Genomic DNA, 11,738 nt, shown 5'->3' with positions numbered 1-11,738 from the left:
ATTTTGAAGGGAGTGGGAGAAGACTCTCAGATGCTGAGAATTTCTAGTGTGAAATTTTATTTCTTTATTTTTTAAGATTTTATTTATTTATTTGCCAGACAGAGAGAGCATGAGCAGGGGGAGAGGGAGAAGCAGACTCCCCACTGAGCAGGGAGCCCGATGCAGGACTTGATCCCAGGACCCTGGGATTATGACCTGAGCCGAAGGCAGGTGCTTAACCTGATTGAGCCACCCAGGCGTCCCTCTAGTGTGAAATTTTAAATGTTTCAGGTATCACTGTCCTAGTCAATTTCCTTCCTTTCCTTGACACATGCTGCTGCTGCTGCTGCTGCTGCTGCTGCTGCTGCTTCTTCTTCTTCTTCTTCTTCTTCTTCTTCTTCTTCTTCTTCTTCTTCTTCTTCTTCTTCTTCTTCTTCTTCCCTTTTTTAAGCCCCACAATGCACAGAAATCCCTTGGGAAGATAAAAAGGCAGGGAATGTGACACAGGTGGATGCCTGATACCAAGCATTCATTCCTTCCACTCATTTATTCATTCATTCATGTTTGCTCTTAACAGCAGTTACTACTCATCACCTACAGGTTAGGGACTGTGCCTAAGGTTAGTCTTCCAGGCATAGTCCCTGTCTTGTGAAACCTCCAATTTGGCAGAAAAGCCAGAGAAATAGTTACAAGAAAATGTAGGAGGTGTTATGAACAGGGAAGTCTGAGCTGCTGCTGAGTGGCCTCCTGGGGGAATAATGGAATCCATCTCCAGAGATGAGATAAGAGAAGGCTTTAGGGGTAGAGGGAGGAAGGAAGATTGAAGGAAGGACAGCTAAGCAAAAGGGAGAGGGGAGGGCTGGAAAATGCTGGAGGCAGAAGGAGCAGCTCTAAGGAAGGCCCAGAAGCCTTTTGTGGAACTGAAAGGGTTCCCTGTGGCTGAGGCCTCTGGGGTGAGAGGGAGAGAATGGTATCAGGCATCATTCTCTGTGCAGCCCAGTTAGTGGTGTGAGCTGGGAGGCAGGATGTTGACAAACTGGGAATAGGCAGGCCCAAGACAGGAAGTACTCCACCCCGAAAATATTCCTTCCCCAGCTCAGTTCAAGTTCACTAGTTACACAGATGGGTTAATGAGCTACTCTTTTTTTTCTTTTTTTACTCTTTTTTTTAAATTCCAGTATGGTTAACATACAGTGTGATATTAGTTTCAGGGGTACAATATAGTGATTCAACACTCCCATACATTACTCAGTGCTCATCATAATACGTGCACTCTTAATCCCCATGCCCGATTTCTCCTAATTCCTCCCACCCACCTTCCCTCTGGTAACTACCAGTTCTCTCTAGTGAAGGGTCTGTTTTTTGGCGAGCTGTTCTTTATAGAAGCAAGAATCTCTCCTATAGTGATTATTCTCTTTTCAGATTATGTCAGACCTTGAAGCCTTCTTTTTGATTCCGAAAATTGAACACGATTGAAGTTCCATGTAATAAAGGTCATAATGAAGGGGTGTTAACTCCGCCCAGGGGAGGTCTGCGGAGGCTTCCCACGGCAGATGACACTCAAACAGGGTCTGGAAGTAGTAAGATTGACAGGCCTCCAAGTGTAAGGACATTCTGATGATACTAATGATCCCTATTTACTAAGTGTCAGGCACTATTCTCATGGTTTACATTCTAAGCTCACTTTAGCTCCATAAAAACCCCTAGATCCCACAGTCCTTATTTACAGGTAAAGAAACCGAGGTGCAGAGAGGTAAATTAACTTTGAAGTGACTTGTCAGGGCTCCTGGGTGGCTCAGTGGGTTAAGTGTCTGCCTTTGGCTCAGGTCATGATCCCGGGGTCCTGGGATTGAGCTTTGCATAGGGCTCCTTGCTCAGCCGGGAGTCTGCTTCTCCCTCTGCCTGCCACTCCCCCTGCTTGTGCATTCTCTGACAAATAAATAAAATATTTGAAAAAAAATAAAGTGGCCTGTCTAGGATCACACAGTTTGGAAGGGGTAGAGCAGTTTGGCTCTAGAGCTCACTTCATAACCCCTCTGTCATATCTTGGGGCTTCAAGTGTTTGCATATGCCTGCATTATAGGGTGAGGGATTAGCAAGGAATGTCAGATCAGACTGATGAAGGAGGGAGTGGCCAAATCATGCAGAGTTTCAGCACCAGCACCTTGAAGACAGGCTACATAGCAGCCTTTAGGTAAATGTTTTTTATTACTTGAGTGCATGTATAAATGATTGCTAATGATCATATTTTTGAATGTGGTTGCATTAAGAGAACATTATATTCAAATCCAGATTTACACAAACCACATTTCCAGTGGTGATTCACTGCCTTAACAGATTCCCAAAGGATCCTTTAAACCATCAAGTTGACATAGGCAGGCTGGATCTGATAACCCAGAGGGGGTCCTGCAGGACCAGTCAAGAGGGTCTCTGGCTATGTGCAGGATAGAAATCAAACACAAGCCGGGAGGAAGTGAGAGCAGAGTTTACTGAATTGCATAAGGGATAGAGTATAGCAGACGGAGTGTCTGGCCGAGTCAGGATAGGAGAGGGAGTCTCTTCCTTGCCTGGGTTCAGGAGGTTATATTGGAAAACGGTTCAGGGTACGTTTTCCTTCAGGAATCCAGGGTAGGGTCCGATCGAAGGCAAGTGTCAAGTGAACAATAGGTGTTATTTCATAAATCATGGAAGGTAGGGGGTATTGATGCCAGCAGCAGATGAGGTTTGTTCGAAGCTAATGTCCTGGAACATGTTTGGGATCCAGTACCTTTTAGATGTGATCAGGTGTTTGGGGGCCAAGGACCAAACTCAGAAAATGATTAACTTTCTTGCTTCCCTCTTGGAGTGGGAACATAGGTTCTTTGGTTTATTCGGATGCAAGGTGAAATATAGAACATGAATAAATGGGGCCTCGCAGAAAAACAGCAGAGACAGAGCCTTTCTAAAAATGGAGTCCCTTCAGTGTCCCTATTATTAACTATAAAATGCCAAAGCTCCAAAGGCAATTCATCAGTGACGGAGGAGGTATAAGCCCTAGTTAGAGGAGAGAGGCTAAGGTTGTCCCGATGCTCGGCCCTTCCCCCACAGGACCTCCACATTCACAGCACCCTGTCTCCTCTCTAAGAACCAACAACAGCAGGGTCCCTTTCTTTTAGCCAAAGCAGAATGGTCAAACAGGGAATTGGTGTCTCCCCACCCCCACTGCATATACACACATAACAACCCAGAAGGCTGCCTCTGCAGCTGTCCAGGACTTTTTAAGAGAGCTCTCCAAAAACCTCCCAGGAAGACTTGAGTGGCTCTAGTCACCTATCTCTGCACAGAAGTCACCTTTAATGTGGGGGAATGAGATTTCTTCCTGACACCCTATGTGACAGAGCTCCTGCATCTTTTAAAAGCCAGGCTCTCTGATGTCCATAGCCATTGGGTTGGTAGGCGGAAAGTCTCATCTCTTTAGCCCCTGACCTGACCTAAGGGAGGCTGAGAGGATGTGTCCTCCCAGCAAACCCATACAGATCCATTTGGGAAGTGGCACCAGGGAAGAACGAGGCTTTCAGGGTGGCCTGTGCACTGGTTTGCCTTGATACTCCTGGACTACTTCCCTTCCTGGCAGAGTTGTACAGGAACTTTCTCCTTCTACCCACCACTTCCTTCATTGGGAAAGTCAAGGAGAAAATGGTAAGATCATATTTATTTTGAATAGTTTTTTTTTTTGATGGAGTCAACTTTGCCTTTGCTGGTAGACACATTTGATTTGTACAGAAGCAATTAACCAGGGTTCAGCTATAATGACAGATTGACTTTCTGAGCATTTGGACATCAGTTTGAACCCACTTCTTGTTTTTAATAATTATTATTTTTTTAAGTATTTTTTTAAGATTTTATTTATTTATTCATGAAAGACAGAGAGAGAGAGGCAGAGGGAGAAGCAGGCTCCCAAGGAGCAGGGAGCCTGACGCGGGACTCGATCCCAGGACCCTGGGACCATGACCTGAGCCAAAGGCAGATGCCTAACCATCTGAGCCACCCAGGCGCCCTTGTTTTTAATAATTATTAACATTCATTGTCCACTTACCATTTGTCATCCAACAGCTCTATTTACCATGTACTATCTTGTTTAATATTCAAACGATTAAATGGTCTTCTATTCCCACTTTACACCCAGAAAACTGAGGATAAAAAAAAGAGTTAACATGGGGGCACCTGGGTGGCTCAGTCGGTTAAGCGTCCAGCTCTTGATTTTGGCTCAGGTCATGATCCCAGGTGGGTCTGACTTAATCTCTATAACAAGATGCTTCCTTCAGGCAGACCAGCAGGCCATCTATGCAAGAAAATATCAGGCATGTCATTGTGATGGATGGGATCTAAAAGACTTGTATGTTGGGAATATCGGCAGCCCAGTGAGCAGAGAAAATAGCGTGTCAGAGTCCCACATTTGGAAAATGTAATGCCTCAGGCTTTATGTCTTTATCTAGTCTGGAATCACCTGTCCTAAATATCTGAGTTATTTTCATAAGACACACAGTTTCCACTTCAACACTGCAGGGAAACTTCATTAAGCCTTTCCAGATCCACCCAGTTTATATTAATCTCTCTAGGTCCTATTCCTTCCTACCAGATTCCTTTCATTCCAATTACTTCTTGCTCAGTTTGTCTGTTCCTCAAGACCGTAAGCTCCCGGGAAGGAAGCACCCCACACCTAACCCCATTTCTAGTTTGTGCAGGACATTATGTTTCCTCTTTTACACTGCTGTACTGGCCCAACTGTGGCCCAGCGTCCCTTGGAAGTCTCCTTTGAGAGAGAGGTGAGAGTGTCCTTTGACAGTGCCTAAAAGATTCTGCCTCCTCTCTTGAGTTTCTACAGAATGTATAGGCTGACAGTTATACCTTAACTTGTTTCCTTTCATAAAGATAGCTTTCACTTTTTTTAAGCATTTATTTATTTATTTTTAAAGATTTTATTTATTTATTTGACAGAGAGAGACACAGCGAGAGAGGGAACACAAGCAGGGGGAGCAGGAGAGGGAGAAGCAGGCTTCCCGCTGAGCAGGGAGCCTGATGCGGGGCTCGATCCCAGGACCCCGGGATCATGACCCGAGCCGAAGGCAGACGCTTAATGACTGAACCACTCAGGCACCCCAGATAGCTTTTACTTTTATTTTCTAAAGATTTTATTTATTTATTTGAGAGAGAGAGAGCAAGCATGAGTGAAGGGAGGGGCAGAGGGAGAGGGAGAAGCGGACTCCCCACTGAGAAGGGAGCCCAGTGAGGCTCGATCCCAGGACCCGGAGATCATGACCTGAGCCAAAGGTAGACACATAACTGAGCCACTCAGCCACCCCTATTTTTATTTTTTTCTGCTGCAAATGATATTGAAAATTCTTCAAGGACTAGGGCTACGTCTTCTGCTTTTTACTTAGAAAAATCCTCTTTCAGCCTTGAGCACACATTGTGGGTCACCATCCCCATTTATGTGAATGAAGATAATCTTGACCTTAGAGTTTGGTTTGATCCACCTGCCTCTGGGCAGACTGAGCCTCTCAGGCCTTAACATTTCCATTCATTCATTTGACAACTCATTTCAATTGTTTATATCATGTAATATTCTGGGGGTAAAAAGTAAGAAGGCCCTTGCCCCCAGGAAACTCACAGTCTGGTGAGAGCAACAGATGCATAATTAGATGGTGAGTATGCGGCCAGGAGAAATGCGGTGGAGGCTTCCCAGAGGACGTGATGCATGAGCTTAATTTGAAAGGCAAGGAGGAATAAAAGGTTTTGGGGTGGGATGGAGAACTTTCCAGGCAGCGGAAGCTGCTTACACAAAAGCGACAGCATGCCCCATTCAGGGAACTATATACTTTCAAACAGGAGGAGAGTAAGACCAGCAGGAGAGGTAGGCAGGAGCCAGAACACAAAATGCCTTTTGTAGCATGCCGAGGAATTTGGCCATATCCTGAAAGTCAGGAAGATCTACCGAAAGGTTTTATGTAAGGAAGTAGCATCATCACATTTATGGTTTGAATAAATCATTCTGGCTGCCGTGTGAAGGATTGGAGTGAGGCCAAGGTGTGGGCACAAGACTATAGGCTGAAAGACTGGCTGGGAGTTCACTACAACAATCGGGATAAGTAGCATGAACCAAGGTAGTGACAGTGGGGTTGGAGAAAGTGGATGAATAAGAGAGACATTAAGAAAGTACAATAACAAGATTGGTGACTAATTGGATTTGGCAAGTGAGTGAGAAGGAAGAATCAAGCATGACAAGCATGACTTTTGTGATTGGGTGGTGCCTTTTTTTTTTAAGATTTTATTTATTTATTAGAGACAACATGAGTTGGAGGCTGGGGTGCAGAGGGGCAGAGGCAGAGGAAGAAACAGACTTCCTGGGGCACCTGGGTGGCTCAGTCATTAAGTGTCTGCCTTCGGCTCAGGTCATGATCCCAGGGTCCTGGGATGGAGCCCCGCATCGGGCTCTCTGCTCAGCAGGAAGCCTGCTTCTCCCTCTCCCCCTGCTTGTGTTCCCTCTCTCGCTGTGTCTCTCTCTGTCAAATAAATAAATAAAATCTTAAAAAAAAAAAAATTAAAAAAGCAGACTTCCTGCTGAGCAGAGAGCCAGATGTGGGGCTCGATCCCAGGACCCTGGGATCATGACCTGAGCCAAAGGCAGATGTTTAACTGACTGAGCCACCCAGGCACCCCGAGATGGTGCCTTTTATAGAGATTTGGAACATAAGAGAAAGCACAGGTCTTTAGTGGGGAGTAATGAGGATGGGAGATGTGACATCTAGGACACAGTGAGTTTGAGGTGTCTGTTGGACATCCAAGTGGAGATGTTCAGAAGTAGTTGATATAAAAGTTGACATCCAGGAAGAGATCAGAGCTATAGATATTGGAGAGGTGAATGCATAAGGAAGGTAGTTGAAGTCATGAGAGCAGAGAAAATCACCCAGAGGCATTGTAGAGTGAGAAGTGGTGCAGGATTCCTCCATTTAAGGAGTAAACTAAGGAGTCCACGATGGAGACTGAGAACAACAAGCCAGAGAGGCAGGAGACAAACTGAAAAGGGGACCCAATGGACCTAAATGGATTTTAAGAGACTATTTTATGGCTTTCAGCCATGGGTTGAGGGCAGAAACCAGCTTTCAGAGAATTGAAGAAAGATACAGATGATGAATGGATATGTCTGTTGAAATTCATTGAGCTGTATATATACTATTTACACATTTTACTATATGTAAATTATGCCTCCATAAAACACTCAGCATAAAAATTTTGTAAGATCTATTTGAACATGATCATATGCTAGGAAAAGAGAAAGTTAATGGGAAGAACCTGAGGGAATGAGAGAAAGGTTTTGAGTAGGTGGAAGAGGTTAGCTTTAAACAGGAGGAGGGATGCCTCTTTCACTGATGGAGGGAGAGAAGAGGAGGAAGGGATGTTTATGGGAGCAGATAAGTTGGGTAGGGAGTAAGTTAAAAAGTTGAGTTCCTCTGTAATATTTTCTTTTCACCATGAAACTGGACTCCATATGTGATGGCTTTAAAAATATGCCTACAAGTTCTTTGATAAATGCCTTCCTTCAAAAGGTAGAACTTAATTCTCCTCCCTTTGAGTCTGTACTGAACTCATTTCTAACAAATAGAATGTGGAAGAAATGATGATATGTCACTTCAGAGATTAGACTCAAAAAAACACTGCAACTTTTGTCTTGATGCAGTCACCGACCATCCTGCTTTACCTGGGACTGAAGGGTTTTCTTTTCTTTTTTTTTTTTTAAAGATTTTATTTATTTATTTGAGAGAGAGAGAGAGAGAGAATGAGAGAGAAAGCACATGAGATGGGGGGAAGGTCAGAGGGAGAAGCAGACTCCCCGCTGAGCAGGGAGCCCGATGCGGGACTCGATCCAGGCACTCCAGGATCATGACCTGAGCCGAAGGCAGTCGACCAACGAACTGAGCCACCCAGGCGCCCCTGAAGGGTTTTCTGAGATGCGGAAATTTCAGTGCAAAAAACAGGATGCATTGGTAATCTTATTCTTGAGGTGGTTCTTTCTCTCTTGGATCATTTACTTTGATGGAAGCTAGCTGCCATGTTGCAACTGCCCTAAAGAGAGGCCCACATGGCATGGAACTGAGGGAGACCTGGAGTCAATAGCCAACTAGGAACTGAGGCTTCAATCCGGTAGTCCAAGAATAATTGAGACCTACCAACAGCCACATGAGTGGAGCTTGGAAGCAGATCCTTCAGTTAAGCCTTCAGATGAGACTGCAGCCCCTCTGGACATCTTAATATAACTTCATGGAAAATTTTGAGCTCAAGCCACCCAACTATGATGGTCCCAAATTTCTGACCCATAGACATTGTGAGATAATGTTTGTTGTGTTAATTTGCTAGGTTTCGGGGTAATTTGTTATACAGAAATAGGCAACTAATTCATCAGATTAATGAAAATGAGTGGAAAGTGGTGAGATAGGTTCCCAGGGCCTAGCATGATTGGATGACTTCCTCCAGCAGCCCCAGACAACTCCAGACAATGTGCTCATCCACTTCGTATGCCATTGATATTATGCAATGTCCAACAGTATCTTTTTTACCCCAACAATATATTTTGATAAAGGAATTTTACCAAAAGCTTATTTATCTTTCTTACTGAGCATATTTATCATCAATGTTATGACTGACTTTAAAAGCTTCTTGGCAAGAATATGACCTGTCACTGTTTTGGCTTTGAAAATTATAACTTTAAAGTATGCCTTTATAGTTTTGACCTCTTCTCTTATTTTTAGGGGTAAATGTTATCAATAATGCTTCTTATTAGGAAGCATTATTTTGTGGGCTTCTCTTCCTCTTGAAAGTTTGTTTTGATTATCAGGTTGGCCACTGAGCTTTCCTTAAAAATGCCACTAAGTCTTCATTGGCTTTATGCCACTATTTGGCCAAGTTTCATAACCTAATGTACTGGGAAACAGGGGAAAATAGATTACCAGTTTAATAAAACATATGTCCTAGAGGCTCATCGTATTTCTTATTAGCCCTTTTCTTTTTCAGCTGCTCATCATAATTCATCATGCTTGTGGATTGCCCAGCCCCAGCATAGTCACACTGTATTGTTATTTGTGCTGGATTCCTGGTCAATGTTTCAGTTACAATTTTTTCCCCCGAGTTTAAAAGTATTCAGCATCCTGATTTAATTAACTTTCAACTAACTAATTGAATTACTGAGTTGAATTACTGATCTATTTTTGTGAATTTAAAATAAAATGTAACACAATGAAATTTCACATTGAACGCATAAACAATAACACATATTGTGAAACAACCCATTAGTTTAGATTAACTACACCCTAATAATTGAACATTAGCTAAAACAAACTATGGAGCCAACACAACCTAAACCTTAAAAGCAAAATGACTGGAGTGCCTGGGTGGCTCAGTGGGTTAAGCGTCTGCCTTTGGCTCGGGTCATGATCCTGGGGTACTGGGATCAATCCTGGGGTCCTGGGATCAAGCCCCGAGTCAGGCTTCCTGCTCAGCAGGAAGTCTGCTTCTCCTTCTCCCTCTGCCCCTGCCCCTACCCCCCACTTGGGCTCTCTCTCTTGCTCGCTCTCACTCTCTCTCAAATAAATAAATAAAAATCTTTAAAAAAAAGTTCATTTTTTTTTAAGACTGAATATTCTTTTGTGTGTTTATATAACGTTTTGTTTATTCATTCATTCATTCATGGACACTTGGGTTGCTTCCACCTTTTGGGTATTTAAGTAATGCTGCTATGAACATGCGTGTACAAATATCTCTTCAAGACCCTGCCTTTTTTTTTTTTTTAAGTATTTATTTAAGTAATCTCTACACCCAATGAGGGGCTCAGACTCATTACTCTGAGATCAAGAGTTGCATGCTCTTCCAATTGAACTTTCAATTCTTTTAGGTATATACCCAGAAGTGGAATGGCTGGATTGACTGTCTTGTTTTAATCTTTTGTGATGAGAATGTACTCATGTATTATTTGTAGATTTTAAAACATACAGAGAAATAAAAAAGAAGTAACTATCAGAAAGTGGGTTATGGACATACAAGGTTTCAGATGTAGAGCAATAGCTAAATGTGGCCTTAAGTACGAATTGTGCAAATCCAACAAATGACATCTTAGGCATGCTTAAATTTCCTCAATGACGAGCACCTACAGACACAACTAGCCCAATTCCTTAAGCTATGGGCAAAGTTGGAAAATCAAACTGGATTTTCCAAATACATTTTCCAGTTTCCTGCCCCTATACCTGTATTCCTACAATTCCTTCCACTGGGTATATCCTTTTCATCTGCCAACTTGACTCACATAGCAAATCAATTTTACCCATATATCAAATATTCTTTCCTTCTGATGCCCCTTTGAACATCCCCAACTACACTGACTCCTGCTACATCTGAAGCCCCCAGAACTTTGTGCCTCTCTCAGGGATCTTTTCTTCACAATATGAAGACTGCAAGGCTCATACCCATTTAAATGGTTATAGGGCCTCATCTTTAGATTTGAATTCAACATTAGCAAGCATAGGCCAAGCACTCTATTAGCCAGAATTTAGGTTAGACTCCATATTCAACATTTATTAACAAATACTTGTTAAGTATTTGCTACGAGTTTGGCACTGTTATGAGAGCCGGGAATAGAAGGGTGGACAAGGTCCCTGCCCTCATGGAGTTTATGGGTATTTTCCTCCACAGGCCTTCCTAATTTGGAGAAATCAGGCATTCATTTTTTGACTCAGTAAGTATGGGTGCCTATGGGCAGCAGTTGGAGATGGCCACATACATACACATACACACATTTCAAATTCAACAAATATTTATTGGGTACCTAACATGTGCCAGGTTGTGTGTTCGCCACTGGGAATTTAGCAGTGAACAAGACAGCAATTTTTTTTTTCATAACAGCTTTATTGTGATATAATTCATGCACCAGGGGTGCCTGGGTGGCTCAGTTGGTTAAGCATCTGCCTTCGGCTCAGGTCATGATCCCAGGGTCCTAGGATCGAGTCCCACATTGGGCCCTCTGCTCAGCGGGGAGTCTGCTTCTCCCTCTCAGGCTCCATTTGCATTCTCCCTCTCTCTCTCTCAAATAAATAAAATCTTAAAAAAACAACAACAACAACAAACCTGTAACCAGTAGCAGTCACTCTCCATTTCTCTCAACCCTCCCAGCCCTAGGCAACCACTTCATTCTATCTCTATCAATTTGACTATCCTGGACATTTTATATAAATGGAATCATACAGAATGTGACTTTTATGACTGACTCTTTTTTTTCACTAAGCCTAATGTTATCAAGGTCCAATCCGTGTTGCTGTATTTCTCTTTATTGACAATATTGCATTGTATGGCTATACCACATTTTGTTTATCCATTCATCAGTTAATGCACATCTGGGTTATTTGTACATCTTGGTTATGAATAATGCTGTCGTGAATATTCATACACAAGTCTTTGTGTGGACATATGTTTTCAATTCTCTTGGATATATATCTGCGGTGGAATTGCTGATTAATATGGTTACTATAATAACTCTATATCTAACCTTTTGAGGAACTACCAGTACATTTTCCAAAATGGCTGTCCCATCCAAGTACTAAGCAGACCAGACCCTGCTTAGCTTCCGAGGTCAGACGAGATCGGGTGCGTTCAGGGTGGTATGGCTGTAGACTATTTCACATTCCCACCTGCAGCCTGTGAAGCTTCCATCTTTCCCCAAACTTATCTATCTTTTT

Source organism: Zalophus californianus, chromosome 6 (assembly GCF_009762305.2).
Source record: "Zalophus californianus isolate mZalCal1 chromosome 6, mZalCal1.pri.v2, whole genome shotgun sequence".
Lineage (NCBI taxonomy): Eukaryota > Metazoa > Chordata > Mammalia > Carnivora > Otariidae > Zalophus > Zalophus californianus.
This window is presented reverse-complemented; position numbering follows the sequence as displayed.